Raw genomic sequence first — 27191 nt, forward strand, 5'->3', positions numbered from 1 at the left:
AGGAGGAGTGTGAAATATTAAATGAGATAAACATAGTGAGAGAGGAAATATTAAGGGGTTTAACATCTTTGAAAGTAGATAACTCGCCAGGCCCGGATGAAATGTATCCCAGGCTGTTAAGAGAAGCAAGGGAGGAAATAGCGCAGGCTCTAACCATCATTTTCTAATCCTCTCTGGCCAACTCTCCGACACCTCCTCCTACCTCCACCTGGACCATGACCCCACTACCGAACATCAAACCACCGTTTCCATGACTGTCACTGACCTCATCTCCTCCTCAAGATCTTACCCCCGCGGCCACCAACCTCATAGTTCCCCAACCCCGCACAGCCCGCTTCTACCTCCTTCCCAAGATCCACAAACAGGACTGCCATGGTAGACCCATCGTTTCAGCCTGTTCTTGCCCCACGGAACTTATCTCTTCCTATCTCAACTCAATCTTTTCTCCCCTTGTCCAGTCTCTTCCCACCTATATCCGTGACTCTTCGGACGCCCTCCGCCACTTTAACATTTTCCAGTTTCCTGGCCCCAACCGCTTCCTTTTCACCATGGACGTACAATCCCTCTACACCTCCATCATCCACCAGGATGGCCTGAGGGCACTCTGCTTCTTCCTTGAACAGAGGCCTGACCAGTCCTCATCTACCACCACCCTCCTCTGCCTGGCTGAACTTGTTCTCACATTGAACAACTTCTCCTTTGACTCCACTCATTTCCTCCAAATCAAAGGTGTTGCTATGGGTACCTGCATGGGTCCTAGCTATGCCTGCCTTTTCATGGGATATGTGGAACACTCTGTTCCAGTCCTACTCAGGTCCCCTCCCTCACCTCTTTCTTCGATACATTGATGACTGTATCGGTGCAGTTTCCTGCTCTCGCCCTGAACAAGAAAATTTCATTCACTTTGCCTCCAATTTCCACCCTTCCCTCACTTTCACATGGTCCATCTCTGACTCTTCCCTTCCCTTCCTCGACTTCTCCGTCTCCATCTCTGGGGATAGGTTATTGACCAACATTCACTACAAGCCCACTGACTCCCACAGCTACCTGGACTACACTTCCTCCCACCCTGCCACTTGTAAGGACTCTATTCCATTCTCCCAGTTTCTCCGTCTCTGCCGCATCTGCTCTGACGATGCCACCTTCCACACCAGTGCTTCCGACATGTCTTCATTTTTCCTCAACCGAGGATTCCCCTCTACCGTGGTTGACACGGCCCTCGACCGTGTCCATTCTATCTCCCGCACTTCTGCCCTCACTCCTGCCCCTCCCTCCCAGAACCACAATAGGGTTCCCCTTGTCCTCACCTTTCACCCCACCAGCCTTCACATTCAACGGATCATCCTCCGCCTTTTCCGCCACCTCCAAAGTGATCCCACCACCAAATGCATCTTCCCCTCCCCTCCCCTTTCAGCATTCCGTAGGGACTGCCCCCTCCGAGACACCCTAGTCCACTCCTCTATCACCCCCAGCACCCCTTCCCCTTCACCTGGCACCTTCCCGTGCAAGCGCAGGAGGTGTAATACCTGCCCTTATACCTCCGACCTTCCCACTGTCCAGGGCCCCAAACATCCCTTCCAGGTGAAACGGCGATTTACTTGTACTTCTTGCAATCTAGTATACTGTATTCACTGCTCACGATGTGGTCTCCTCTACATTGGGGAGACCAAATGCAGATTGGGTGACCACTTTGCGGAACACCTCCGTTCAGTCTGTAAGGGTGACCCCGAGCTTCCGGTCGCCTGTCATTTTAATTCACCGCCCCATTCCCACTCGGACCTCACCGTCCTCGGCCTCTTGCATTGTTCCACGGAAGCTCACCGTAAACTCGAGGAACAGCACCTCATCTTTCGATTAGGCACTTTACAGCCTTCGGGACTCAATATCGAGTTCAACAATTTCAGATCATAACCTCGGCCCCTATTACATTTTTACTTATATTTTTTATCCACACCTTTGTTTTGGCCTTTTCCCCCCCCCTTTCTTTTTTTTTCTCTCTCCCACATGGCAGCTGTCTCCCATTCTGCCCGCGCATTTCACACCTAATCTAGAGCCGTCTTTTGTCTCCACTAGTCCTATCACCATCTCGTCTCGTTTTGAATACCTCTTAATGTCTCTTCTTCTCTTTTGTTCTCCCCCAGCCTGGCCTCTTAATCTATTTCATTTCCTGTGCTTCTTTAGTCTTGACAAAGGGTTTTCACCTGAAACGTTGACTCTATTTTCTCTCCACGGATGTTGCCTGGCCTGCTGAGTTTTTCCAGCATTTTCTGTTGTTATTTCCTGTATAACTGTAGTAAGACATCCTTGCTCCTGTACTCAAATCCTCTTGCAATGAAGGCCAACATATCATTTGCCTTCCTAACTGCTTGCTGCACCTGCATGTTTGCTTTCAGTGACTGGTGTACAAGGACACCCAGGTCCCTCTGTACATCAACATTTCCCAATCTATGACCATTTAAATAATACTCTGCCTTTCTGTTTTCCTACCGAAGTGGATAACTTCACATTTATCCACATTATACTGCATCTGCCATGTATTTGCCCACTCACTCAACTTGTCTATTTTGCCTTGAAGCCTCTTTGCATCTTCCTCACAACTCACAATCCCACCTAGTTTTGTGTTGTCAGCAACCTTGGAAATATTACATTTGGTTCCCTCATCCAAGTCATTGATATATATTGTGAATAGCTGGAGCCCAAGCACTGAGCCCTGCGGTGCCCCACTAGTCACCACCTGCCACCCTGAAAAAGACCCATTTATTCCTACTCTCTGTTTCCTGCCTGTTAACCCATTTTCAATCCATGCCAGTATACTAGCCCCAATCCCATGTGCTTTGATTTTGCACACTAACCTCTTATGTGGGACTTTATCGAAGGCCTTCTGAAAATCCAAATACACCACATCCACTGGTTTTCCCTTATCTATTCTACCAGTTACATCCTCAAAAAACTCCAGTAGGTTTGTCAAACACGATTTCCCTTTCATAAATCCTTGTTGACTTTGTCTAATCCTGTTGATATTTTCTAAGTGTCCTGTTATCACATCCTTTATAATAGACTCTAGCATTTTCCCTACTACTGATGTTAGGCTAACCGGCCTGTAGTTCCCTGTTTTCTCTCTCCCTCCTTTTTTAAATAGTGGGGTTACATTTGCCACCCTCCAATCTGCAGGAACTGTTCCATAATCTATAGAATTTTGGAAGATGACAACCAATGCATCCACTATTTCCATGGCTACCTCTTTTAGTACTCTGGGATGAAGAATATCAGGCCCTGGGGATTTATCGGCTTTCAGTCCCATTAATTTCTCCAGCACTATTTTTTTACTAATACTAATTTCCTTTAATTCCTCCTTATCACTAGACCCTTGGTTCCTTAGCATTTCTGGGATGTTATTTGTGTCCTCTTCCGTGAAGACAGAACCAATGTATTTGTTTAATTGCCATGCCATTTCCTTGTATCCCATTCTAAACACTCCCATTTCTGACTGTAAGGGATCTACATTTGTCTTCATTAATCTTTTTCTTTTTACATATTTGTAGAAGCTTTCACAGTCTGCTTTTATGTTCCTTGCAAGTTTACTCTCAAACTTTAATTTTCCCCATCTAATCAATCTCTTGGTCCTTTTTTGCTGAACTCAAAACTGCTCCCAATCCTCAGGTTTGCTACTTTTTCTGCCAACTTTATAAGACTCCTCTTTGGATCTAATACTATCCTTAATTTTTTTGTTAGTCATGGTTGGGCCGCTTTTCCTTTTGTGTTTTTGCGCCAGAAAGGAATGTAAAACTGTTGTAATTCATGCGTTCATTCCTTAAATGTTAGCCATTGCCTATCCACCATCATGCCTTTTAATGAAGCTCCCCAATCTATCATAGCCAACTCACTCCTCATACCTTCATAGTTTCCTTTGGTTAGATTTAGGACCCTAGTTTCAGATTGGACTCCTTCACTTTCCATCTTAATGAAGAATTCTATCATGTTATGGTCACTCTTCCCTAAAGGACCCCGCACAACAATATTATCAATTAACCCCTTCTCATTGCACAATACCCAATCTAGGATAGCCTGTTCTCTAGTTGGCTCCTTAACGTACTGGTCTAAAAAAACCATCTCATACACACTCTAGGAATTCATCCTCCACAGTATTATTGTTAATTTGGTTTGGCCAGTCCAAATGTAGATTCAAGTCACCCATAATTACTGTAGTACCCTTGTTACATGCGCCTCTAATTTCCTGTTTGATGACATCCCCTACATTACCACTGCTGTGGTATCACATCCTCCCTGCATCTACCCTGTCAAGCCCTGTAAGAATTTTGTATGTTTCAATGAGGTCACCTCTCATTCTTCTAAACTTCAGAGAATATAGGCCTAGTCTACTCAATCTCTCCTCATAGGACAATTCGCCCATCCCAGGAACCAGTCTGGTGAACCTTTGTTGCACTCCCTCTATGGGAAGCATATCCTTCCTTAGGTGAGGAGACCAAAACTGTACACAATACTTCAGGTGTGGTCTAATCAGGGCCCTATATAATTGCAGTAAGACATCTTTACTCTTATACTCAAATCCTCTTGTAATAAGGGCCAACATACCATTTCATTTCCTAATTGCTCGTTGTATCTGCATGTTAACTTTCAGTGATTCATGTACAAGGATACCCAGGTCCCTCTGAACACCAACATTTCCCAATTTCTCACTATTTAAAAAATACTCTGTTTTTCTATTTTTCCTACCAATGTGGATAACTTCACATTTCTCCAGATAATATTCCATTTGCCATGTTCTTGCCCAATCACATAGCTTGTCTATATCCCCTTGAAGCCTCTTTGCATCCTCCTCACAACTTACATTCCCACCCAGCTTTGTATCATCAGCAAACTTGGATATATTACATTTGGTCCCCCCATCCAAATCATTGATGTAGATTGTGAATAGCTGAGGCCCAAGCGCTGATCCTTGTGGTACCCTACTATTTACAGCCTGCCAACCTGAAAATGACTACTCTCTCTTTTCTGTCCGTTAACCAATCCTCAATCCATGCTAGTATATTACCCCCAATCCCAGGAGCCCTAATTTTGTTTAATAACCTCTTGTGTGGCACCTTATCGAATTCCTTCTGAAAATCCAAATACACCACATCCATTGGTTCCCCCTTATCTATTCTGCTAGTTACAAGCTCAAAAACTCAACAGATTTGTCAAACATGATTTCCCTTTCATAAATCCGTGTTGACTCTGCCCAATCCCATTATTATTTTTAAGTGCCCTGTTACCACATTAATAATAGATGCTAGCATTTCCCCTACTACTGATGTCAGGCTAACTGGTCTGTAGTTCCCCATTTTCTCTCTCCCTCCTTTCTTAAATGGTGGGGTTATATTTTTTACCTTCCAATCCGCGGGAACCATTCTAGAATCTATGGAATTTTGGAAAGTGACAACCAATGCATCCACTTTCTCCATAGCCACCTCTTTCAAAACCCTAGGATGTAGGGCATCAGGTCATGGGGATTTATTGGCTTTCAGTTCCATTTATTTCTCCAGAACTATTTGCTTACTAATACTAATTTCTTTCAGTTCCTCATTCTCGCAAGACCCTTGGTTCTCCATTATTTCCAGGAAGTTTTTTGCGTCTTCTTCCGTGAAGACAGACACAATGGCCATGATTTTATCAGCACTCAGAGGGCGGATTTGGAGGTGGGTCAAAGGTTAAAATAGTTTTGATTGATGGCAGGTTGTGATCCCGCCGACAACCCACCTCTAAACAATTTTCCCAAGTGTCGGTTCCCCGATTTGCGCATGGACCTGACACCTAGCGGCGGGAAGAGGATTAAAGCCAATTACCTGCCTATTAACAGGTAGTTGATAGTAGTTGACAGGCTATTTTTAAATTTTGCCGCTTCTGCCTCAGGTTTCCCGATGTCTGGACACCACGCCAGGTAAGTGTGGTTTGTTGTGAGTCTGCTGTAATATTTCTGGATTGATGACAGCTGCAGAAGTAGTGTGAAGGATCCAATGGTGCACTGGTGAGTCTCAGAGGTAAAAAAATGTTGGGAAATTCATTTTTAATGCATTTACACATTTCTTCAGGTAACAAGTTTTGAAATCCATGTCCAGTGCCACGTCATTGGGCGAACCTCTCTCATCAGTGACAGATCGCTTCTGTCACCTCACCTGCGGCTGCCATCTATTCCAGCCTATGGAGGGAGTCATTGGAGAACCTGGGTGAAAGAGCTCACCTTTGTGCAGTGATTGTCAGTGTTTGCAGCACCTCAATGCTGTCAAACACTGAGAAATCAGCTGTCAAAAACAATTGTGTGTGGTCCCTTTAAGAAAACCGGCAGATGACGCATCATCAAATGACGTCATCTGACCGACTTCCTCTTAATTGGCCAGCAAGCCAGCAGTGTGGGCTTAACAAGGTCAATCAATGTAAAATCACGTCTGTGGGCCGGATGAAGTTGGGGGCGGGACTGGGAGCCAGAAACCACCTGACCCACACCCCTCCATTGAAAAAATCGCGGCCAATGTATTTGTTTAATTTCCCTGCCATTTCCTTATTCCCCATTATAATTAAGGGAAGGTCGTGTGTGACAACTTGATTGAATTTTTTGAGTATGTTACGAGGAGGATCGATGAGGGTAGCAGGTTTGATGTTGTTTACATGGATTTTCACAAGGCTTTTGACAAGGTTCCACATGGCAGTCTGGTCAGAAAAGTAAAAGCCCATGGAATCCAAGAGAAAATGGCAAGTTGGATCCAAAATTGGCCCAGGAAGCAAAGAGTAATGGTCGCTGGGTGTTTTTGTGAATGGAAGACTTCTACCAGTGGGGTTCCGCAGGGCTCAGTATTAGGTCCCTTGCTTTTTGTGGTATATATCAATGATTTAGACTTCAATGTAAGGGGCACGATTAAGAAGTTTGCAGATGATACAAAAATTGGCCGTGTGGTTGATAGTGAGGAAGAAAGCTGTAGACTGCAGGAAGATATCAATGGACTGGTCAGGTGGGCAGAAAAGTGGCAAATGGAATTCAATCCAGAGAATTGTGAGGTAATGCATTTGGGGAGGGCTAACAAGGCAAAGGAATACACAATAAATGGTAGGATACTGAGAAGTGTAGAGGAACAGAGGGACCTTGGAGTGCATGTCCACAGATCCCTGAAGGTAGAAGGACAGGTAGATAAGGTGGTTAAGAAGGCATACAGGATATTTTCCTTTATTAGCTGAGGCATAGAATATAAGAGCTGGGAAGTTATGATTGAACTGTATAAAACACTATCTAGGTCGCATCGAGAGTACTGCATACAGTCCCGGTCATCACATTACAGGAAGGATGTGATTGCACTGCAGAGGGTACCGAGGAGATTTATGAGGATGTTGCCAGGACTGGAGAATTTTAGCTATGATGAAAGATTGGATAGGCTGGGGTTGTTTTCTTTGGAACAGATGAGGCTGAGGGGAGACTTAATTGAAGTGTACAAAATTATGAGGGACCTAGATAGAATTGATAGGAAGGATCTATTTCCCCTAGCAGAGAAGTCAATAACCAGGGGGCATAGATTTAAATTAATTGGTAGAAGGATTAGAGGGGAGGTGAGGAGAACTTTTTTCACCCAGAAGGTGATGGGGGTCTGGAACTCACTGCCTGAGAGTGTAGTAGAGGCAGAAACCCTCATCACATTTAAAAAGTACTTGGATATGCACTTGAAGTGCCGTAACCTACAGGACTACGGACCAAGAGCTGGAAAGAGGGATTAGGCTGGATAGTTTTCCTTCAGCCAGCACAGACACGATGAGCTGAATGGCCTCCTTCTGTGCTGTAAATTTCTATGATTTTATGATTCTATTTGATAAAATTAAGACAGTTCAGTGCAGAAACTAAAAACTTACAAATCAAGTTAAATGAATATTATAAGGCCTCTATAACAAAAATAACTAGTATAGGGTTAGAAAGAATAGATTAAAAAATACTCAATATATTCATATTTTCTTTTACATATCTAGCAACATTTTCTACACTTAAGTTTTACAGAATCTATGTACTATTCTTTTCATATTAAAACAATAATTTTTTTCAAGGTATAATTAAGGATTGCTTCCTAAAATTTAAAAGATAACAAACAAACTATACAGAAAGAAGATTTGGTTAGTATTATCACCTGAAAGGTATATTGATAATTTTTTCCATTGAAGATGATTCATTGTGGCAATGTTATTACCTGTTAATGACAGAAAAGCTTAATAACCACTTGTTTAAATTATCCACTATAATCAATTATTAATCATTAACTGGCACACCAAAATTTAAAGGCCTGCTTCTATGCAGAACTCAGCAGTACTTAATTTGGTGTGGGATACCTTACCATGTGCTGTGAATCAGTGGGAAATCAATCTAGGAACAGGAGTAGGCCATCAGCTCCGTAGGCCTTTTCCGCCGTTCAATTAAATCATGGCTGATCTGTACCTCAACTTCATTTACCCGCCTTTCATCCATATCCCTTGATACTCTTACCAACAGATATATCAACCTCTGTCTTGAAAATTTCAATTGAGTGAGTTGGCTGCCCATTATAGAATGACATAAAATGTACATCACAGAAACAGGCCATTGAATCCAACTGGTCCATGCTGGTGTTTATGCTTCACACTAGCATCCTTCCTCCTCTCTTCATCTAACCCTATCAACATAATCTTCTATTCTTTTCTTGTTCATGCAGCTTTCCCTTAAATGCATCTATGCTATTAGCCTCAACCACTCCCTGTGGTAGCGAGTTCCACCTTCTCACCACTCTCTGGGTAAAGACGTTCCTCCTGAATTCCCTATTGGATTTATTGGCGACTATCTTATGCTTATAGCCACTGTTTTGGACTCCCCTACAAGTGGCAACATTTTCTCTGCGTCTACCGCATCAAGCCCTTTCATAATCTTAAAGACCTCAATCAGGTGACCCCTCATTCTTCTCTTTTCTAGAGAAAAGAGCTCCACCCTGGTCAGTCTTTCCTGATAGAATAATCTCTTAGTTATGGTATCATCCATGGGAATCTTTTTTGCACTTTCTCCAATGCCTCTATATAATATGGAGACCAGGAGTGTGCACAGTACTCCAAGTGTGGTAATCATATACTCCACCCAATTTACCTTTCTATTGACTTCAATGCCATTCGGGTGGTCTGCATACTGGGTGGCCGATCTGATTTTACCAATTTTACACCCCGCCAAAGTTGAAAGTTCCAGTGATAGTCAGTGTTGTCATGTTGACAAACATAGCAGCCAATTTGTGCACTGCAAGGTCCCATAAGCAGTGTGTGCGATGAATGGCTAGATAATTTGATTTGTTTCCATGGTGTTTGTTGAGGGAGGAATGTTGACTTGGACATTAGAACAGCTCCCTTTTCTTCTTTGAATAGTGCCATGGGGTATTTCTGTCCACATTTCATCTGGTGGTTGGCACCTCCAACATTGTAGCACTTCCTCAGCATTTTACCTGAGGCTTGTCTACCTGTTCAGATGGAAGTAAAAGATCCCATTGCACTATTTAAAGAAGAGCAGGGAGATCCCTCAGTATCCTAGCGGAGGAAGGACCCAACACCCTCTCTGCTTGCATCGGACTCTGTGGGCCCCTAACTTTGTGGGTGCCTTAGATGAAGCCCTAATGGCACAGGTGCACACTCCAGCATGTGCCTCCCGACACCATGTTTTCTCATGTGCTGTTTCGATGTGAGCTGAAAGCAATACCAAAGGTTTCTGTTCAAACCCTGGGCTTGCCACTGTACCAAATATTTGGTGTATAAAGATACACACTGATTTGGAGGGATTGGGCCTTGCTTACAGGAGCAGTCTTTGGCACTGAGTACACGAAAATATCTGAGCAAAAACTCAAAACATGTAGGTTTTTTTTATTATTATAAAAACATCTTTTTTGTGAGTTAACTGACCCAAAAAAAAAACAATCATACAACTTTTTGTTCATCACATCAAAACAAACTATGGCCTAGAAATTCATGGCTGCCACAAAAGCTGCTGGTGCCACTGCGGCCGAGAAAATGGTAGCACTGACAGGACCGAAAAATTGGCGCCGGGGACTAATTATCATTAGCCCAGCGCCAAACTCACAGTGTAACCCGTCCTGGTGGCGTTGGTCCTGGCAGTAGGCCCCAATGTGGCATGCCCAAGTGGCGTTGCTGCTTCAACAGCCTCTGAAAGTGAGGCTGTGATTTCACAAAGCATTGTGGGATTCTTAAAAGGGCAATGCATTGTTGTTTACTTAAATGGGCAATGCCTTCTGAAATGATAATAATAAAAATCATGTAAAAATATGCAGTTTTTAGCCCTTACAGCTTAACTGCCTTCTGGAAAAAAAAATTAACTTTAAAAAGAATTCCCAAGTGGGAGTCTTCAGCTCTTAAAGCTGAATTCCCTTCTGCACCTAAAAAAATGGTAATAGTGCTTCAGCACTAACACAAATGGTTTAGCTATTGGCAGTGCTAAGGCCCTCACCAAAATGGTGGCAGCCAAGTCCCGCATCAGAGAAGGGCGCTAGAGTGGCGGCAGCCAATTTTAGAGCGGATCACCACGAAAACTTGTGGCGGTAAGTGTGCCAATTTCCAGACCTATAAGCTTAATTAAACTCTATTGTGTTAGTTTATGTCAATCAGAGCAGTTTATAAATGTAGGATATTTTCTAAAACTCTATCTTTACCTTTTACTTCCAAATATATTTGGCCCTCCAGTTTTCCATTTGGAAAGGTATGAAATATGCAGGAATACCAGCCTCTGTCCGATTTGAGAGCTTCTTCGATTGTGATTGTGGAACATTGTCCATTGACTTCCATTGTTACTCTCTGGTTGTGTAGAAATGTATTGTTTGTGGATGCACTGTACACAGCAAGTTTTGTTTTGTTACTGGATTTCTTCCATTCAACTGATACCATCTTGTAACCTTCACCAATAGAGCTGCATTGTAAGGTAACTGAAGCACCCTTCACAACGGTTACATTCCCAGGAGTTTTAAGTTCTGTTGTTTGGACACCTAGGTAGAAAAGAAAGAGAATTAAATTCACTTTGTAATAACTTTTATAATAATAACCAGATACAATACTCCAAATACAGTAAGTACGGATGTAAAAGAAAGACTTGTATTTATATTTAGCACCTTTCACATCATCAGGATGTCCCACAGTGCTTCATAGCCAGTGAAGTACTTTTGAAGTGTAATCATTGTTGTTTTGTAGGGCCGCAAATTTCCTCAAAGCTACTCCTGCTCCGTTGTGGAAATTACACGGGGACCCATTTATTTGCGTAAACGAGGTTTCTGCCATACTTCTGGCGAAGATATTACAGTGGAGTGGGAGCAGCTCTGAGGAAATTCCTGGCCTAGGTAAATGCAGCAGCCAATTTCCACACACAAAGTTTCCACAAATAGTAATGAGATGCAAGTTGACTTTAGTTGTTTCGGTTATGCAATGAATGTTGGTCAGGACATCAGGAGAATATGAAAAACTTTGGATTTTTAACATCAATCTGACAAGATCTCAGCTTAACACCTTATCCATTAAAGATGGTACCTTTGACAGTGCAGCACTCGAGCCAGAAGACTTGTACCAAGCCTATCCTTATACAAAGTTGCAAGTTTTATTTTAATTCATTCACAGGATGTGGGTGTTACTGGCAAGGCCAGTGAGCCACCATTTCAGAGGGCAGTTAAAAGTCAACCACATTGCTGTGTGTCTGGAGTTACATATAGGCCAGACCACAGAGATGGCGAATTACCTTCCCTAAAGGACATTAGTGAACCAGATGGGTTTTTAACGACAATCCAGTAGTTTCATGGTCACCATTACTGATACTAGCTTTTAAAAATTTATTCCAGATTTACTTAATTAACTGAATTTACATTTCCCAGCTGCACATGGTGGGATTATGAACTCACATCTACCAGGCCTACTGGAGTACTAATCCAGTAACATAACCATTATGCTACCATACATTTCAGTTGTGTAATGAATGTTGAGGCCACCAGGAGAATATGAAAAACTTTGAAAAACTACCACTGGTCTTTTGACACCTATCTGATAAGACAGATGAGGCCTCAATTTAACACCTTATCAATTAAAGATGGTACCTTTGACAGTGCAGCACTCCCTCAGTACTGCACTTGAGACAGAAGTCTTGTACCAAGCCTATCCTTATACAAAGTTACAAGTTCCATCAGTTACAGCATTGGGAAAAGTTGAGAAAGATATAACTAGGACTTAGTCAATGCTGTGTGATTGGTTTAGTTTGTATTTTTTGGTCGTCTCATTTTGAATGTGAGGTTAGATATTAAAAATCTAGGATATCCTGGTACCTATTATCCATGATATAAAAGAGACAAATCTGTTTGAATGAAGGAAGCAGTCGGAAAATCCTATGATAAAGGCAGTTCTTGAAACCTGACAGAAGAAACCAGTGTCAGTTTGAAAAAGAACTGCCAGTTCTGGTTGTTGCACCCCAAGGTCGTTTACTTGGCTCAGTACAGCTCCAATGCCTCTGGCTGGTGCATTGGTGTGTACTGTGGAAGTTCGGGACAAGTTCAGACGGTTTGCACACAGGTCTTTTTTCAGCCTATCAAAAGCATTTTCAGCTTTGACATGTTAGAGCACTTGATTGGGCTACCACCCAGGATAGAACAGTTTGCTCAATCAGCTCCCATTCCACTGGTCTCAGTATTCCCCCTCCCCCACCACCAGCGCACTGCAGCTGCAGTTTGTATGATCTACAACATGCAATGCAGCAACTCTTCAAACTTACTTTGACAACGCCTCCCTCCCCTGCAAATGCTACTGCTGAGAAGGACAAGAGCAGCAACGTCATGAGAAATTATCACCTCCAGCTTCCCCTCCAAGTCACACAATGTCCTGACTTGGATATATACATCAGTGTTCCATCATCGTTGCTGATTCAATATCCTGGAATCTGCTACCTAACATGATTGTGGGAACACCATCACCACAAGGACTGTAGCAGTTAAAAGAGAAACCCCACTGCATTTTCTCAGGAGAGTTAGAGATGGCCAACAAATGTCAACCTTGCCCACATCCTGAGAATTTAAAAAAAAAATAATCCTTTCTGGTATACCTGTGATACCACTATCTGTTGAACAGTAGCAAACAACATTCTAATCCAACAACAATTTATTGTGAGTTCTGTTTGGTTCCTACGCTGATCATGTAACATATATCCTACCACTATCCTTATAGCTTTTGGTCACCGCTCTTACTATCTCCTTTGGCTTGGTGTCTTTTCTTGCCTCCAAGGAGTGCTTTGAGATGTTTTTCTATGTTCAAGGCACTATATAAATATAAATGTTGTTCTAGAACTTTCTACTCAATAGCTTTTCTTTAAATAATTAAAAAAAACAAGAGGATGAATTTCAGAAGTTTTATTGCAGAATAATTTACTTTGATTTTTTTTCAATAACAGAGGCTGTGTGTTGTTGTGCATGAGAGACAGAGTGAGAAAAAAATGAGTGTTCTGATTACACAACTGTAGTAGAACATAAGAATGTAACATGGGAACATAAGAACATAAGAATTAGGAGCAGGAGTAGGCCATACGGCCCCTCGAGCCTGCTCCATCATTCAATAAGATCACGGCTGATCTTTGACCTCAGCTACACTTTCCCACCTGATCCCCATATCCATTAATTCCCCATGAGTCCAAAAATCTATCTATCTCGGCCTTGATATGCTCAACGACTCAGCATCCACGGACCTTTCAGGTAGAGAATTCCAAAGGTTCACAACCCTCAGTGAAGTAATTCCTCCTCATAGTCTTAAATGGCCAACCCCTTATCCTGAGACTATGCCCCCTAGTTCTAGACTCTCCAGCCAGTGGAAACAACCTCTCAGCATCTACCCTGTCAATCCCCCTCAGAATCTTATATGTTTCAATGAGATCGCCTCTCATTCTTCTAAACTCCAGAAAGTGTAGGCCCAATCTACTCAATCTCTCCTCATAGGACAAGCCCTTAATCCCAGGAATCAACCTAGTGAACCTTCGTTGCACCGCCTCTAAGGCATGTATGTCCTTTCTCAGATAAGGAGACCAAAACTGTGCACAGTATTACAGGTGTGGTCTCACCAAAGCCCTGTACAATTGTAGTAAGACTTCCATACTCCAACCCCCTTGCAATAAAGGCCAACATGCCATTTGCCTTCCTAATTACTTGCTGTACCTGTATGCTAACTGTAGAGATTCGCGTATCTCTGGTAAACAGGTTCAAGTGCAAACCAATATGGTGGGTATATTGTGTTTAATTGGACTTTAGGATGGAATATAACACACTAGTAATACAGTAAAAACATACGACTGTGACAAGCAGCTGGTACCGGACCTGATCGGACAGACGGCTGGCATGCGTGAACAGTTCTCTGGCCTCTCTCTCTCTCTCTCTCCCTCTCTCTAGAACCTCCGATGGTGAGCGTGGGATCACTCTCAAAAGAACGTTCGACCAGCCCAACTTCTCTTTGCAACTTCTGTTCAGCTCTCCCCTCCACCATCTGTGTGGACAAGCCCTTGGGGTGTCACTTTTCTTCTCTTTTTAGGGGTGGGCCTGAGGCCACGTTATTGACAAGACCATTTAACCTATAGAGGTTCCTCTAAAACCTCATCAACCAATGACAGCTCAAGTTCTTTGTCTTGGTTCTTGGATGAAAGCCCTCCCCAAAGGGGGGTCTCATTACCTCATTCAATTTGCCTTATTGTTTAATCTTTCTGAAGGTTCTTCTTTTGGAACTCATGTTTTATCTCTCTTGATTCTATCCTCCTTGGCCCAGCAAGTACAAGGCCCAGCCCTGTCACTATTAATCATGACCTCAGCCAGAGCTGTTGCATGTTAGCCAGTCGCTATCGCACCTTCATCTAGCAAATGGCCCATTCTGAGATGGATACCCCAGCCTCCTCAAATTCCTTTCATCCTATGTCTTTTCCTAATTATCTTTTAATTATCTTTGTATGCAGTTCTGCTAAACACACTCCAAATTCTCTCTGTGGAGATTATAATATGGTTATTAGTAATAATGGAACAAACATAGGTTGGGCCTTCACTGGCCAAATTAAAGATACATTAACAAAGTCAAAACCCTAACTTACAAACAACAGATAACTAGCCTGGCAGGGCCATCCTATGGGCCCCCGTGTGGAATGTTTATGCTTCACCTAATCTAACTGATTAAAAAGACTGTCTCAAATTCTAATGCAAACTTTCCAGGAAAACGAAACTTATCATTTAAACAAAGTATTATTTGTGTAGCCATATACATTTTTAGACACCTCTAGTTTCTAAGATAACTTTCTGTGATTCCTGTACGAGGATACCTGAATATCTCTGAACACCAACATTTAATTAGTAGCTTTCCTTATGTGTTGTAGATACTTTAGAAAGTGTATAAGTTTCGCCTGAATTCCTTATTGGATTTATTAGTGACTATCTTACATTTATGACTCCTAGTTTTGGACTCCCCACAAGTGAAAACATCTTCTCTATGTCTACCCTATTGAACCCCCACATAATTTTAAAGTCATTTCTCAGGTCACCTCTCATTCTTCTCTTTTCTAGAGAAAAGAGTCCCAGCCTGTTCAGTCTTTCCCAATAGTTGTACCCTCTCAGTTCTGGGATCATCATAGTGCAAAAAAAGATTTACATTCTCCAGTACCTCTGTATCCTTTTAGTAATATGGAGATCAGAACTGTGCACAGTGTGGTCTAACCATGGTTCTACATATATTTGACATAAGTTCGCTGCTTTTGAATTCTTTTCCTCTAGAAATGAAACCCCAGTGCTTTATTTGCATTTTTATGGCCTTATTAACCTCCATTGCTACTTTTAATAATTTGTGAATCTGTACCCTTAGATCTATTTGCGCCTGTACCCAATTTAGACTCTTATTTTCAAAACAGTAGGTCTACGCTTTATCCTTCCTACCAAAATGCACCACATCACATATTTATATTGAAATTAATTGGTCATTTATACGCCCATAATACAAGTTTGTTAATGCCTTCTTGTATTCTGTCACAGTGTTCCTCAGTATTAACTATGTCCCCCAATTTGGTATCATCCACAAATTTTGTCAAAAGTCCAAAGTGGTCCCAGCACCGATCCCTGTGGAACACCACTTCCTACCTTTCGCCAGTCTGAGTCACTACCCTGAACCCCTACTCTTTGTTGTCTGTTTTGCAGCCAACTTGCTATCCATTCTGCTACTTGTCCCCTGACTCCACATGCTCTCACCTTATCACAGAATCACAGAATCACAGAAACCCCACAGTGCAGATAGAGGCCATTTCGGCCCATCGAGCCTGCACCGACACATATCCCACCCGATCCCCGTAACCCCTACACCAACACATATCCCACCCTATTCCTGTAACCCCACGTATTTAATCCCCCTAACACTAAGGGTCAATTTATCATAGCCAATCAACCTAACCCGCACATCTTTGGACTGTGGGAGGAAACCGGAGCACCCGGAGAAAACCCACGCAAACACGGGGAGAATGTGCAAACTCCACACAGACAGTCGCCCGAGGCTGGATTCGAACCCGGGTCTCTGGCGCTGTGAGGCAACAGTGCTAACCACTATGCCACCGTGCTGCCCTTAGTCATGAGTCTACTTATCGAAGGCCCTTTAAAATATAATGCATGCACTACATTACTCTTGTATATTCATTTTGTTACTTCTTCAAATAATTCAGTATGGTTGGTCAAGCATGACCTTTTTTGAAATCTGTGCTGACTATTCTTTATTATATTTTGGTTTCTAGATGTTTTTCTATTACATCTTTGAGTAAAGATTCCAATATCCTACATTAAGCCTGTAGTTCCCTGGATTTGTTCTATCATCCTTTTTGAATATAAGATAACATTAGCTGTCCTCCTGCCCTCTGACACTATTTTCTTTTCAAATGAATTTATATATGTACTAGTGTCTCTGCTATCTCTTCCTTCTTCTTTGACTATGCACGGATGCAGTCCATCTGGGTCAGGGGTTTTATTCTCTGTAAGTTTGTCTAGTTATCAATTATCTCCCTCCTATCTATCTTAAATGTCTTGATATCCTTTTGGATCTCTTCTTCTAATGTCATATTCACCTTTGTTAGTCTCCCTGGTAAAAAATGAGGCAAAGTAATTTCAATTTTTTTCTCCCATTCTATGAGTTTCAAGTTCACATTGAGTAAAATTGAGTTGAGATATATATAAGCCCCAATTTTGATTCGGGGCAGCAGTTGTATGGGCGGGGGCTGAGACGGGTGACAAACCGTTCCAACCACGGCAGCGTGAGGCCCAGGAGATTTTCATTCCAGGCTTCATCTGAACGCACACAAAACCAGTGGGAAGCTGCAGCTGGCTGATGGCAGGGGTGGAATGTCGTGTGGCAGGAGGCTGCCCCCAGGATGCAAAGGAATGGTCCCCAGCCTTCATCACTGGGAGGGGTTTTGGGAGGTGTTTTGGGAGGTCTTAGCCATCAGGGAGGCAGTCCGGGGCAGAGAGGCTAAACTTTCCTTGTGGGGCCCGAAGGAACACTCCTGCTCCTCCTGGCCTCTCAAGGAAAGTAAAACTTTCCTGTTTGGGCCGCTTCTGGCACCGACTCTTCTTTCATTTGTCAAAATTTCAGCTGTTTACTATTTCTGGAAATTTTATTTACAGTGTTGCTACACATTGTGACCAGAGGAATACTTATCCCTCATTGTCTAATAGGGCAGGCCAGATAGCCTGTTGCCAAGCTACTGTTGGCTGGCAACCAGGAAGTATGTGAGGGTAGACCATTCAAGATCTTATTTTAATATTCTCTCTGCAGTGCAGAGAGAGCACAATGTAATTATAGATGAGGAAGGCCATTTAACACATCTTAATTCATCCATCCAGTGAAATCCTAAAGTGGTCCCATTTCAGCCTCCAATTGTTTCTCAAAAGATTCCAGGTTTTCCCCTCTACTATTCTTCCTAGAAGTCTATTCCATATATTTATCACTCTGTGTGAAGAAGTATTTCCTGACATCAGTCCAAAATTGAACTTTTACTAATTTGAATGTATGTCTCCTTGCAGTACTGTCTTAATTTCATTAAAAGTAATAGCCTGGATTTACCTGTTAAATTTTCTTATATACTTCTTTCAGATCATCTTTTATACATCTCCTTTTTAGGCTGAAAAGCCCAAGACCATCCGATCTTTCCTTATAGATCAGCCCTTTGACACTTGTGGTCAACCTCATGGCTCTTCTCTGCACTGCCTCTATTGCTTGAATGTCAACTTTGTGCGTCACAGCCCTAACTGGATGCATTACCTAATATGTGGTCTGTCCAGAGCACGATACAATTTGGTCATGTCTTCCTCAACTTTTATAGCTATTTGGTTTAGCATTCGATTGATTTTGTTGATTGCTGTTTTGCATTGGTTGGACATGTTGAGAGACGAGTCTAGTATGACTTATAGGTCTCTTTCAGCTTTGTCCTTGGCTATATCACCACCAATCACAGAGTACATATTTTGCTTATTTTTTCTTCTTATTTGCACTTCTCTGCATTTTATTTTATCTGCTGTTGCTCTGCTCACTTACAAATTTTTCCAACTCATTCTGTAATTTCTGAACTGCTTCCTCTGACTCCATTGTCCCTCCTAGCTTTACTTGGCCTTCAAATTTAAGGTTTCTGAATCTAAGACATTTATTTAATTCAGAAGCAGTAGTGGTCCCAACACCAGGCATAGGGGCACAACATTCAGTAATCCCCTACCCCAACATAACTCCTCCAATGAGTACTTGTTTTCTATCCTTCAGCAAATTTCTTATCTATCCTCAGGGTTACCTTGAATCTCTACAGCTTTGAGTTTAACTATTAGCGGGAAAAGTCCAGTACCTTAGCGTCTCCCATTAGCACCAGCAGATGGCACTAATGGGGCGCGAGAGAAGTATTGCTGTCGCACACCAAATCCCACCCCCCCGCTGCGCCACCACTAACATTGCCAGGAGCCTCAAAACCAGGTGGATCGTGACATCAGTGCGTGTGCAACACTCACTGGCAGTCCAATCTGCAAAATTGATTGTCGCCACCTATCTTAGCACCTGGAGAAAACAGCGACAGGGAGAGCTGGCATGAAGAAACTTATAAAATTCTGACAGGACTGGACAGACTAGATGCAGGAAGGATGTTCCCGATGGTTGGGGAGTCCAGAACCAGGGGACACAGTCTAAGGATAAAGGGTAGGCCATTTAGGACAGAAATTAGGAGGAATTTCTTCACCCAGAGAGTGGTGAACGTGTGGAACTCTCTACCGCAGAAGGCGGTGGAGGCCAGTTCATTAAATATATTCAAGAAGGAGTTGGATATATTTCTTAAGGCTAAAGGGATCAAGGGGTATGGGGAGAAAGCAGGGACCGGGTACTGAATTTGGATGATCAGCCATGACCGCATCGAATGGTGGAGCAGGCTCGAGGGGCCGAATGGCCTACTCCTGCTCCTATCTTCTATGTTTCTATGTTTCTATGTTTCTATGTTTAGGAAGCTGGCTCCAGGGATGTTTTTAAAAGGATCATCAGTAATGAGTTGCAGCTGCAGGTTAGTGGAGTTTCAGTGCTTTCTTGTCAGTTTCACATAGTGCAACAGTGTCATTCCGTCATTTCTATTTCTTATGTTCTTATGTTCTTATTTCAATGTTATTTAGTATCAGGAGTCTTGTGGCAATTAAAAAGTAGCTACATGTATTCTTAAAAAAAATCAAACTGCTACACCTGATTACATGAATGGGGACTGTACTGGCAGTCGACCTCTCCCTCCAGGGTCTAGGGCGGAGGGAGCAGAGGCAGCAAGAAAGATTGGAACATGTGGCCAGAGGGAGGGCCATCAGGGCTCTCAACAGGAGGCCTTACCCTCCGATGGTATTCTGAGAGCACTTCTCCTACCTCCAATTAAGTGAGGAGCAGTGTATTGGAAGGCTCTGCTTCACCAAGGAGGTGATCAAAGAATTCTGCCACCTCCAGCAACCAGAACTTGAGCCTCAAATCAGGGCGACCATGGCTCCATGGTGTGCGGAGAGCCTTGTGCAATGTTGGAGGCAGACTCCTCCACGCTCCTTACCATTACCGAGAGGCTCTCAGGCACCCTTGTCATTGCATCCACCATCTCCGTCTGCACACCCATCACCCTTCTTCTAAAGGCCTCCCCAGCAAGGGCCTCATCTGAGTCCTGTGCAGCAGAACTCGCGTGCGAACTCACCCTCTGTGGAGCTGGCCCCCGAGCTACCCTTTCCCCCTGGCCTTGCTGCAGCCCACTTGCCCCCGATGCCTCACGATGTGCAGATCCCGCTACTATACTAGCCTCTAAAGAATGCATAGTGCCAGTATCTGAGCTGGTGCCTGCGGGTGAGACATGCAGTGATGTGGTGTGTTCTTCCTTCTCCTCTTCTCCCGCCTCACTCTCAACGGTGCCCTCAGGGACAGGCTGTTCAGCTGCTTGCTCATTATCTGAAAGCATAAAGGCACGAGAGTCAGGTTAAGGTGAGGGGAGAGGGGCAGGGAGGGAGAAATCCATGCATACAGCATGATTAGCTGGAAGGTGTGAAATGCTTGTGGGGTAAGGGAGAAGTGGGATGTGAGAAGAAGGAGTAGGGATGAAGATACCATTGTTGTGCCCAATTGGTCAAAGTCACGGTGCCCACCACCTGGTGCCCAATAATCTGCAGCACTCTATTTTCCAGCGCAGACAGTGGTTGTGTGTTGGCTTGTCCCACACCTGTGCATTACTGCTCCTTCCTGCTGTGAGCCACCTTGGCCTGCAAGAGAAAGGAAAGTGTGTGAGTGAGTGTGGAGCAATGTGTTTGGGTGATGTGACAGCTGTAATTGTGTGCAAGGTGTGAGATGTGAGTGTGAGTGTTGCTAGGTAGAGATTGTTGGTAGGCGAGTGCTGCATTTGTGGTGCGTCGGGAAGTGTGTTAAGATTGTGGTACAGATGGTGGTATGTAGCATTTGTTGAAGCATTCACTCACCCTGACCACCCGAATGAGGTCGTTAAATATCTTCCTGCACTGTGTGTGGGTCCTGGGGACCAGAGTGCTACACAAGACGTGCTGCGCTATCTCCCTCCACATGGTGTGGTAGACTTGCAGCGAGGGCCACCTGCTACTTGCTGGGTAGAGCACCGCCATCCGCCTCTCCACAGCGAACATGAATGCCTTCAATGCTTGATTGCTGAATCTGCGGGCTCTCTCCCTGCGGTGTGGATCTGCCATGAGTACTGCTGCTTCAGTCCTCCGGCTCCTTCTCCTTGACCTGCTGCTGTTTGCTGAGGCAGCTGCACAGCCAGCAATGCTGAGAATGAGGTTCTGCAGCATCAATGAATCTCCCCTTTATGAACTGGAAAAAGCCTGTGGCAATCATGACTTGTGATTAGACTGCACCTGATATTGGTCCACCCTTTGGTGCAATGCCAATGAGCTTGGGCTTAAAGACTTGAATTAGCGCTCCAATCATTTCTTTGTGGAGTGAGAATGAATTTTGCGTGTAGTCTAAAGCATTAGCACCTGGCACTAATTCTCAAACTTTTCTAATGATACCGCCCATTCCTGGGCTATAATGAATTTCTAACTCATAGTCATCTGTGTGGAACTTTGTCAAATGTCTTTTTGGAAGTCTAGGAATGCAACTTTATAGGGTTTTGCTATGCAATCTTTTACATCCACCTGAGAGAGCAGACAGGACCTTGTCTCATCCAAAAGATGGTACCTCCGACAGTGCAGCGCTCCCTCAGCACTGCACTGGAGTGTCAGCCTAGATTTATGTACTCAAGTCCCTGGCGTGGGACTTGAACCCACGACATTCTGATTCAGAGGCAAGTGTACTACCTACTGAGCCACAGCTGACACTACGAAGGCTGAAAATTTGGCCCCGGCCTTGTAAAGGGTGAAGCCTCTGGCTACCCCTTACAAGACCATTGGCGTAGGAGGGGGCAAGGCCAGAGGCATGGGTTCCTAATGCCAGGAGTTTTTGCATCCCATGTCTCACAATAACTTGACTCAACATCACAAGGCTGCCAAAATACGATAGTGGGCCCCATCCTTGCTTCAGGCTGAAAACTATGGCCTGGACCTTTAAGGTTTGTGGCAAGAATTTTTTTTCTATCTTCAAGGTGGCTTACTTACAAAGGGAACAGAAGGGGTGGTTCCTTTACCTTTCTGAGGAGGGACCCAAATAACCCCTTGGGCCTGGCAAAGAATGCAGCTTCTTCAGTGGGGCGGAGGGTTTCCTAGCTGCACCCTTAGTGGTATGAATTCCCACCAGTAGCATGGTAATTAAAGGACTTCCCCATAACGCCACAAACTTTGGTGGAGTGAACAGCTGAGCTCCTGGCTGGGTGTATTCTGGCACTTAACACTGGGATGCACTCACCCACAGATTCTAATCCCCAAGCTTGTCCAAAACTACACAAGAATGAACATTTTTTTGAAGTGTTTAGAGACATTTTTTGACAACAGAATTCAGTGCATAATTTCTTGTAGGATTCGCAAAATTGAACTTTATATTATAAAGGGTCGAATGGCAGAAGAGGCCATGATTTTAAAGACTGTTTTAAAAGAAGCCTAGGAAAAAGGGGCATTCAAAATGGCCACCAGACCCCATGACCAACTTATTGGGACACTGTAAAATGGTTCCTGCAGTCCTCAGACAGCTTTGTGGATTCAGCCCACAGTAAGTTCTGGAAGCTGTTTCTGAGAGAACAAAACCAGACACCCACATGTACATATAGATTGGATGCAGATCCAGTCAAGATCGGCCTGTAGATAAAGGCCATCTAAATGTTTGCCCAGACAAAAGGGAACAGTTTCATATTTATGAGAAGAGCATCAAGGACCCGTTAAGGACATCACCAGGACATTAAAAACAATGAAGGTCATTCCAGACCAGAGATGGCCCGTTACCGGCCATTCAAGAACAGTTTAAAATATAATAACTACCCCGTTGTGCTCCCAGCCCGCCAAAATTAAAACAAAAGACTAACCTGATTTTGGCGCGAGGTAAGGGCTTCTGATGAGAAGTATATCTGGAACCCAGGGGTAGAAAGAAAGGCAGTCATCGTGGTGCTACCATTGTATCGATGGCGTCATCGCTAGAAGAAGGAGAAGAAGACGGTTCGAGCCGGCGTCCCGCCCCGGGGTAAAACATCGGGAGATCATCGACCAACCCCGGGCCGTTGACGAAACGGGAGGCCATCGACCCACTCCGGCTCGGGAGAAGACACAATAAAAAACTGAAGAAACTATGGGGGCCAGCCCGAGGCTCCTCTGACCGGGGTCAAGCAGATGATCCCCGACCCCGCCGACATCCAGACCAGCTGGTGTCCAGCCGTCCCTGACCCCCACCTCAGGAGAGAGGTGTGGCACAGCTCGCTGGGGCTCCACTAACCACGTGGAGACAGGACACCTGAAAGGATCAAACGCAGACCTGTTTCAAAACCTTACACTTCCTAGTTGGATTGGTGAGCATGTTTCTGGCCCTTCATAATCAGATCTAGATAGGTTTAAGGGGGTGGACATTTAAGGGTATAATTAACATGAGTTGTTGTCCCTCGATGTTCCGTGTGTTTTCCCCATTTCATGATGATCTTTGTAGAGTATAATATGCCTATATTTGCCTTAGTTAGTATTGTGTCGTTATGATTTGTTTGTATTTTTCCCTCCCATGTACCCTCTTATTTGCTTGCATTTGATTTGTTTTAAATTATGCAATAAAATTCCATTTCGTTTCATCAAACTTGGTCTATAAGAGTTTTCTCTACATTGTAGTTCCTGCCCCAAAGTCCAGAGTATAGAATCTAAGGGGCGAGTGGGTCGAACCACTCAAGGTTTTACTGTGCAAGAGAGAGAGGCCTCTAGAGAGAGAAACCTCTGTGATCTAAAACCCCTTACATTCTATCCTGTGCCTTTTAACAAGTATTGCATTGTATTGATACATACAGTATGTAGAAAGTATACACAGACCCTTAATTTTTAATATTTCTTGAAATGCTTTGCCAGGCAAAAAAGATTTTTCAAAGTGAAATAAAATTGGTGAATGTAACAAGCAGACTTTCAGTGATAAGGCAGGAAACATGGTTGTGACTGCAGGGGGTAGCGATAGACAACAGAGATAAACAAACCCCCTTAGTATTGTAGACATGGGGCTCAGTTTTGCCAGGCCTGAGGAGGCGGGATTGGAGGTGTGTGAGATGTTAAAATCGCAATAACTGGCGGGTGGGCCCGATTCCGCCTCCATCCCGTTTCCGAGCAATTTTCCCACATGCGAGTTTTCTGACCCCGTCTCCATCCCACCTCCAAGAGGCGGGATAGGCCCTTAAGGCCCTTAACAACCAGTTAAGGGCCTCTACAATCCCATTTTGAGAGGTCTTTCTGATTTTAACAGTTTTCCCACGTGCTGCACGCCTCCTCTGAAACACGCCAGTGACTCCTGGCAGCAGCACAAGTGGATGGCTTACTAACAGCTGCTGCTCCACCATTAAAAAGGAGTTTTCACCAATCATCATTTGCAGGTGGCAGAACATTGTTGTCTCAGGTCTGGGGGAACTTTTAACAGGCCTACTCATTGTTGTGGAAGTTTGGAGCCTGACACCCATCTCCAGTGTGACATCCTGGGAAACCCTTCTCCCCACCTTGAATGAGCACTTCCTCAACTGAGGTATGTACCAGAAGAATGGGAACCATTTATTTCCTTTCCTCCTGGACATCAGATTTGGACGAAGACCAGCCGCAGCAGCAGCAGAACCCTGAACAACAGCAGCACCAACTGCAGGAGCAACAGCAGGAGCTCCAAGTTGCTGCTCACCCACCTGAAGCTGCACAGGCCAGAAGGCGCCAGCGCATTAAAGCCCGTCGGCGCAGGAGATACCCCCAAAACAGGGTCTACAGACAGAGGATCAGCTACCTCAACGTGACTGAGCAGCAGTGCCAAAGGAGGCTCAGACTTTCGCGAGAGGTAGTGGGTGACATCTGTGCAATGCTGCAGCAAGACCTGGAGTCCAGAGGAGCAGGTGGACACCCCTTACCAGTGGCCGTCAAAGTCACCACTGCACTCAACTTTTTTGCTTCAGGCTCATTCCAGGGATCAGCAGCAGACATCAGCAGTGTCTCCCAGGCAGCCGCACACACTTGCATCACGCAGGTAACCGATGCCCTCTTTGCCATTGCGCACGATCACATCCATTTCTCCAAGGATCAAGCCAGTGTAACTGCGCGTTTGGTTGGGTTTGACAATCTGGCAGGCTTTCCAAGGGTGCAAAGTGTCGTTGACTGCACACATGTGGCCCTTAAAGCACCCCATCACAATCCAAGTATTTTTGTCAACCGCAAGGGCTTCCACTCCCTCAACGTACAGCTGGTGTGTGACCACAAGAAGGACATTTTGCATGTTTGTGCCAAGTACCCTGGCAGTTGCCATGACTCCTTCATCCTGTGCCAGCCGAGTGTGCCTCCGCTCTTCAGTCCACCAGAACAACTTAACGGATGGCTAGTTGGAGACAAGGACTATCCCCTGAAGACGTGGCTAATGACGCCGTTGAGGAGCCCATCCAACGAAGCTGAGGAGCGCTACAACTCAAGCCACATTTCCACCAGATTCATAATCGAGCAAACCATCGGCTTGCTGAAGATACGCTTCAGATGCCTGGATAGTGGAGCCCTGCAGTACTCAGCAGCCAGGGTCTCCAGAATCATTGTGGTTTGCTGTGCACTTCATAACATGGCACAGCATCGTGACTTGCAGATGCCTGAGGAACAAGTGGCTCATCACATAGCCTCCTCAGATGAGGAGGAGGAGGAGAGTGACAACGGCCAGCTTGCAGAGGTGCATCAACCAGTGCCAGCAGCATGCGAGCACATTGCTGGCCAGGATGCAAGGCACACACTCATCTTGGCCAAATTTGCTTAGCCTAGCCAATCAAGCACTTTTGCCTCACAGCTTCTTACCAGAGCATCGACAAAGGCCAAGAACCGACGGTTCCTGCCACTCTGACCACCATACTGACAATTGCAAGTCATTTAATGACAATAACCAACTGATGGCTTTTCAACATTAAACATAACATTTCACCCAAGTGACTACCCTTGTGACTACTTGTGCAATATCTTCCTTTTACGCGTGCTCCTACGTGGTGCCTCCCCTGTGGCTTCAGCAGATGTGGAGGCCCCTTGCTCACTTTCTTGCTGCTCCTGTCTCGACACCTTTGGCGGGCGACCTCTGGGGTTGCGAACCTGTGAGGGCTCGGCAACAGTCTGCTGCTCCTGCATCTGTGCAGGGGTTGGGATGCCGATCTCAGTTGGGTGGGGACTGGTGGGGCTCTGACCGAGGGCTCTGCAGTGGCATGGTCGTGTGAGCGCTTTGAGAGGAGCCCCCACTTCCTTGTTGTATGCCACCAACATCCCTCTCATGGGTCAGCCCCACTTCAGAGCTTGCAAGTGGCTTGACAGCACCTTGCTGCTATTCAGAGGGGCCATGAGGATCTGTTTCTGTACTGGAAGTCCTACTCCCGAGGACTTGCCTGAAGTTCTGGTTTGTTTGCTGAAGAGCTGACCATCGCTCCTCAAGAGATGTCAGTCTATTCTGAACAAATACCACATTTTCCATACCCTGGCAACTAAGCTCCTCCATGGACATAGCCATCCTCTCCTCTACCGCAGCCATCCTCTCCTCTACGATAGCCAGCCTTACCATGGAGGTGGCCATCCTTTCCACGGAGGTTGCCATCCTTTCTGTGGTGATGCGTTCATGCGCCAATGCCTCCACAAAGGCTCTGCTTATGTTAGCGATGGACTCCTCCATTTGCTCCACACTCGCAGAAACCCTGGAGTTAAAACCTGCCAGAGACTCCTGCACCTCTTCCTGGAGTTCCAGTACCACTCTTATTCTGGATGGACCCGGAGGCAGAGGGTCGACATGCAGCTGAACCGAGCTGGCAGAGTCCTGCGCTCTCTGACTAGGACTCTCCACTGCTGTCCCTGTCTCCACCATCTGCTGATGCTCACTTGTGAGCTGTGATACACCAGGTGACAACACTGCACTATCTCGCAAAGGTACCAGTGAGGTGTGAGTGTCTGCGCTGGTGCTGGGTGCGCTGAATTCTGCTGACGCTGCGCCCTCAGAGGTTGCAGTTTCCTCTGAGGAGTCTG

The 27191-nt window shown here is 44.7% G+C and overlaps 1 long non-coding RNA gene across 1 annotated transcript in view; it reads right to left on the minus strand.

The window, feature by feature from the left end:
• The window catches only part of LOC147107515 (uncharacterized), a 60639-nt gene extending 52421 nt beyond the window's left edge, over positions 1 to 8218 (minus strand). The window contains exon 1 of the long non-coding RNA XR_015080824.1: positions 8160 to 8218. This is a non-coding gene — a long non-coding RNA (uncharacterized LOC147107515). The remainder of the gene's footprint in view (positions 1 to 8159) is intronic.
• Positions 8219 to 27191: the final 18973 nt, after the last annotated feature.

Source organism: Somniosus microcephalus, chromosome 14 (assembly GCF_052327205.1).
Source record: "Somniosus microcephalus isolate GS21.2 chromosome 14, FLI_Smic_1.0, whole genome shotgun sequence".
NCBI classification, from domain to species: domain Eukaryota; kingdom Metazoa; phylum Chordata; class Chondrichthyes; order Squaliformes; family Somniosidae; genus Somniosus; species Somniosus microcephalus.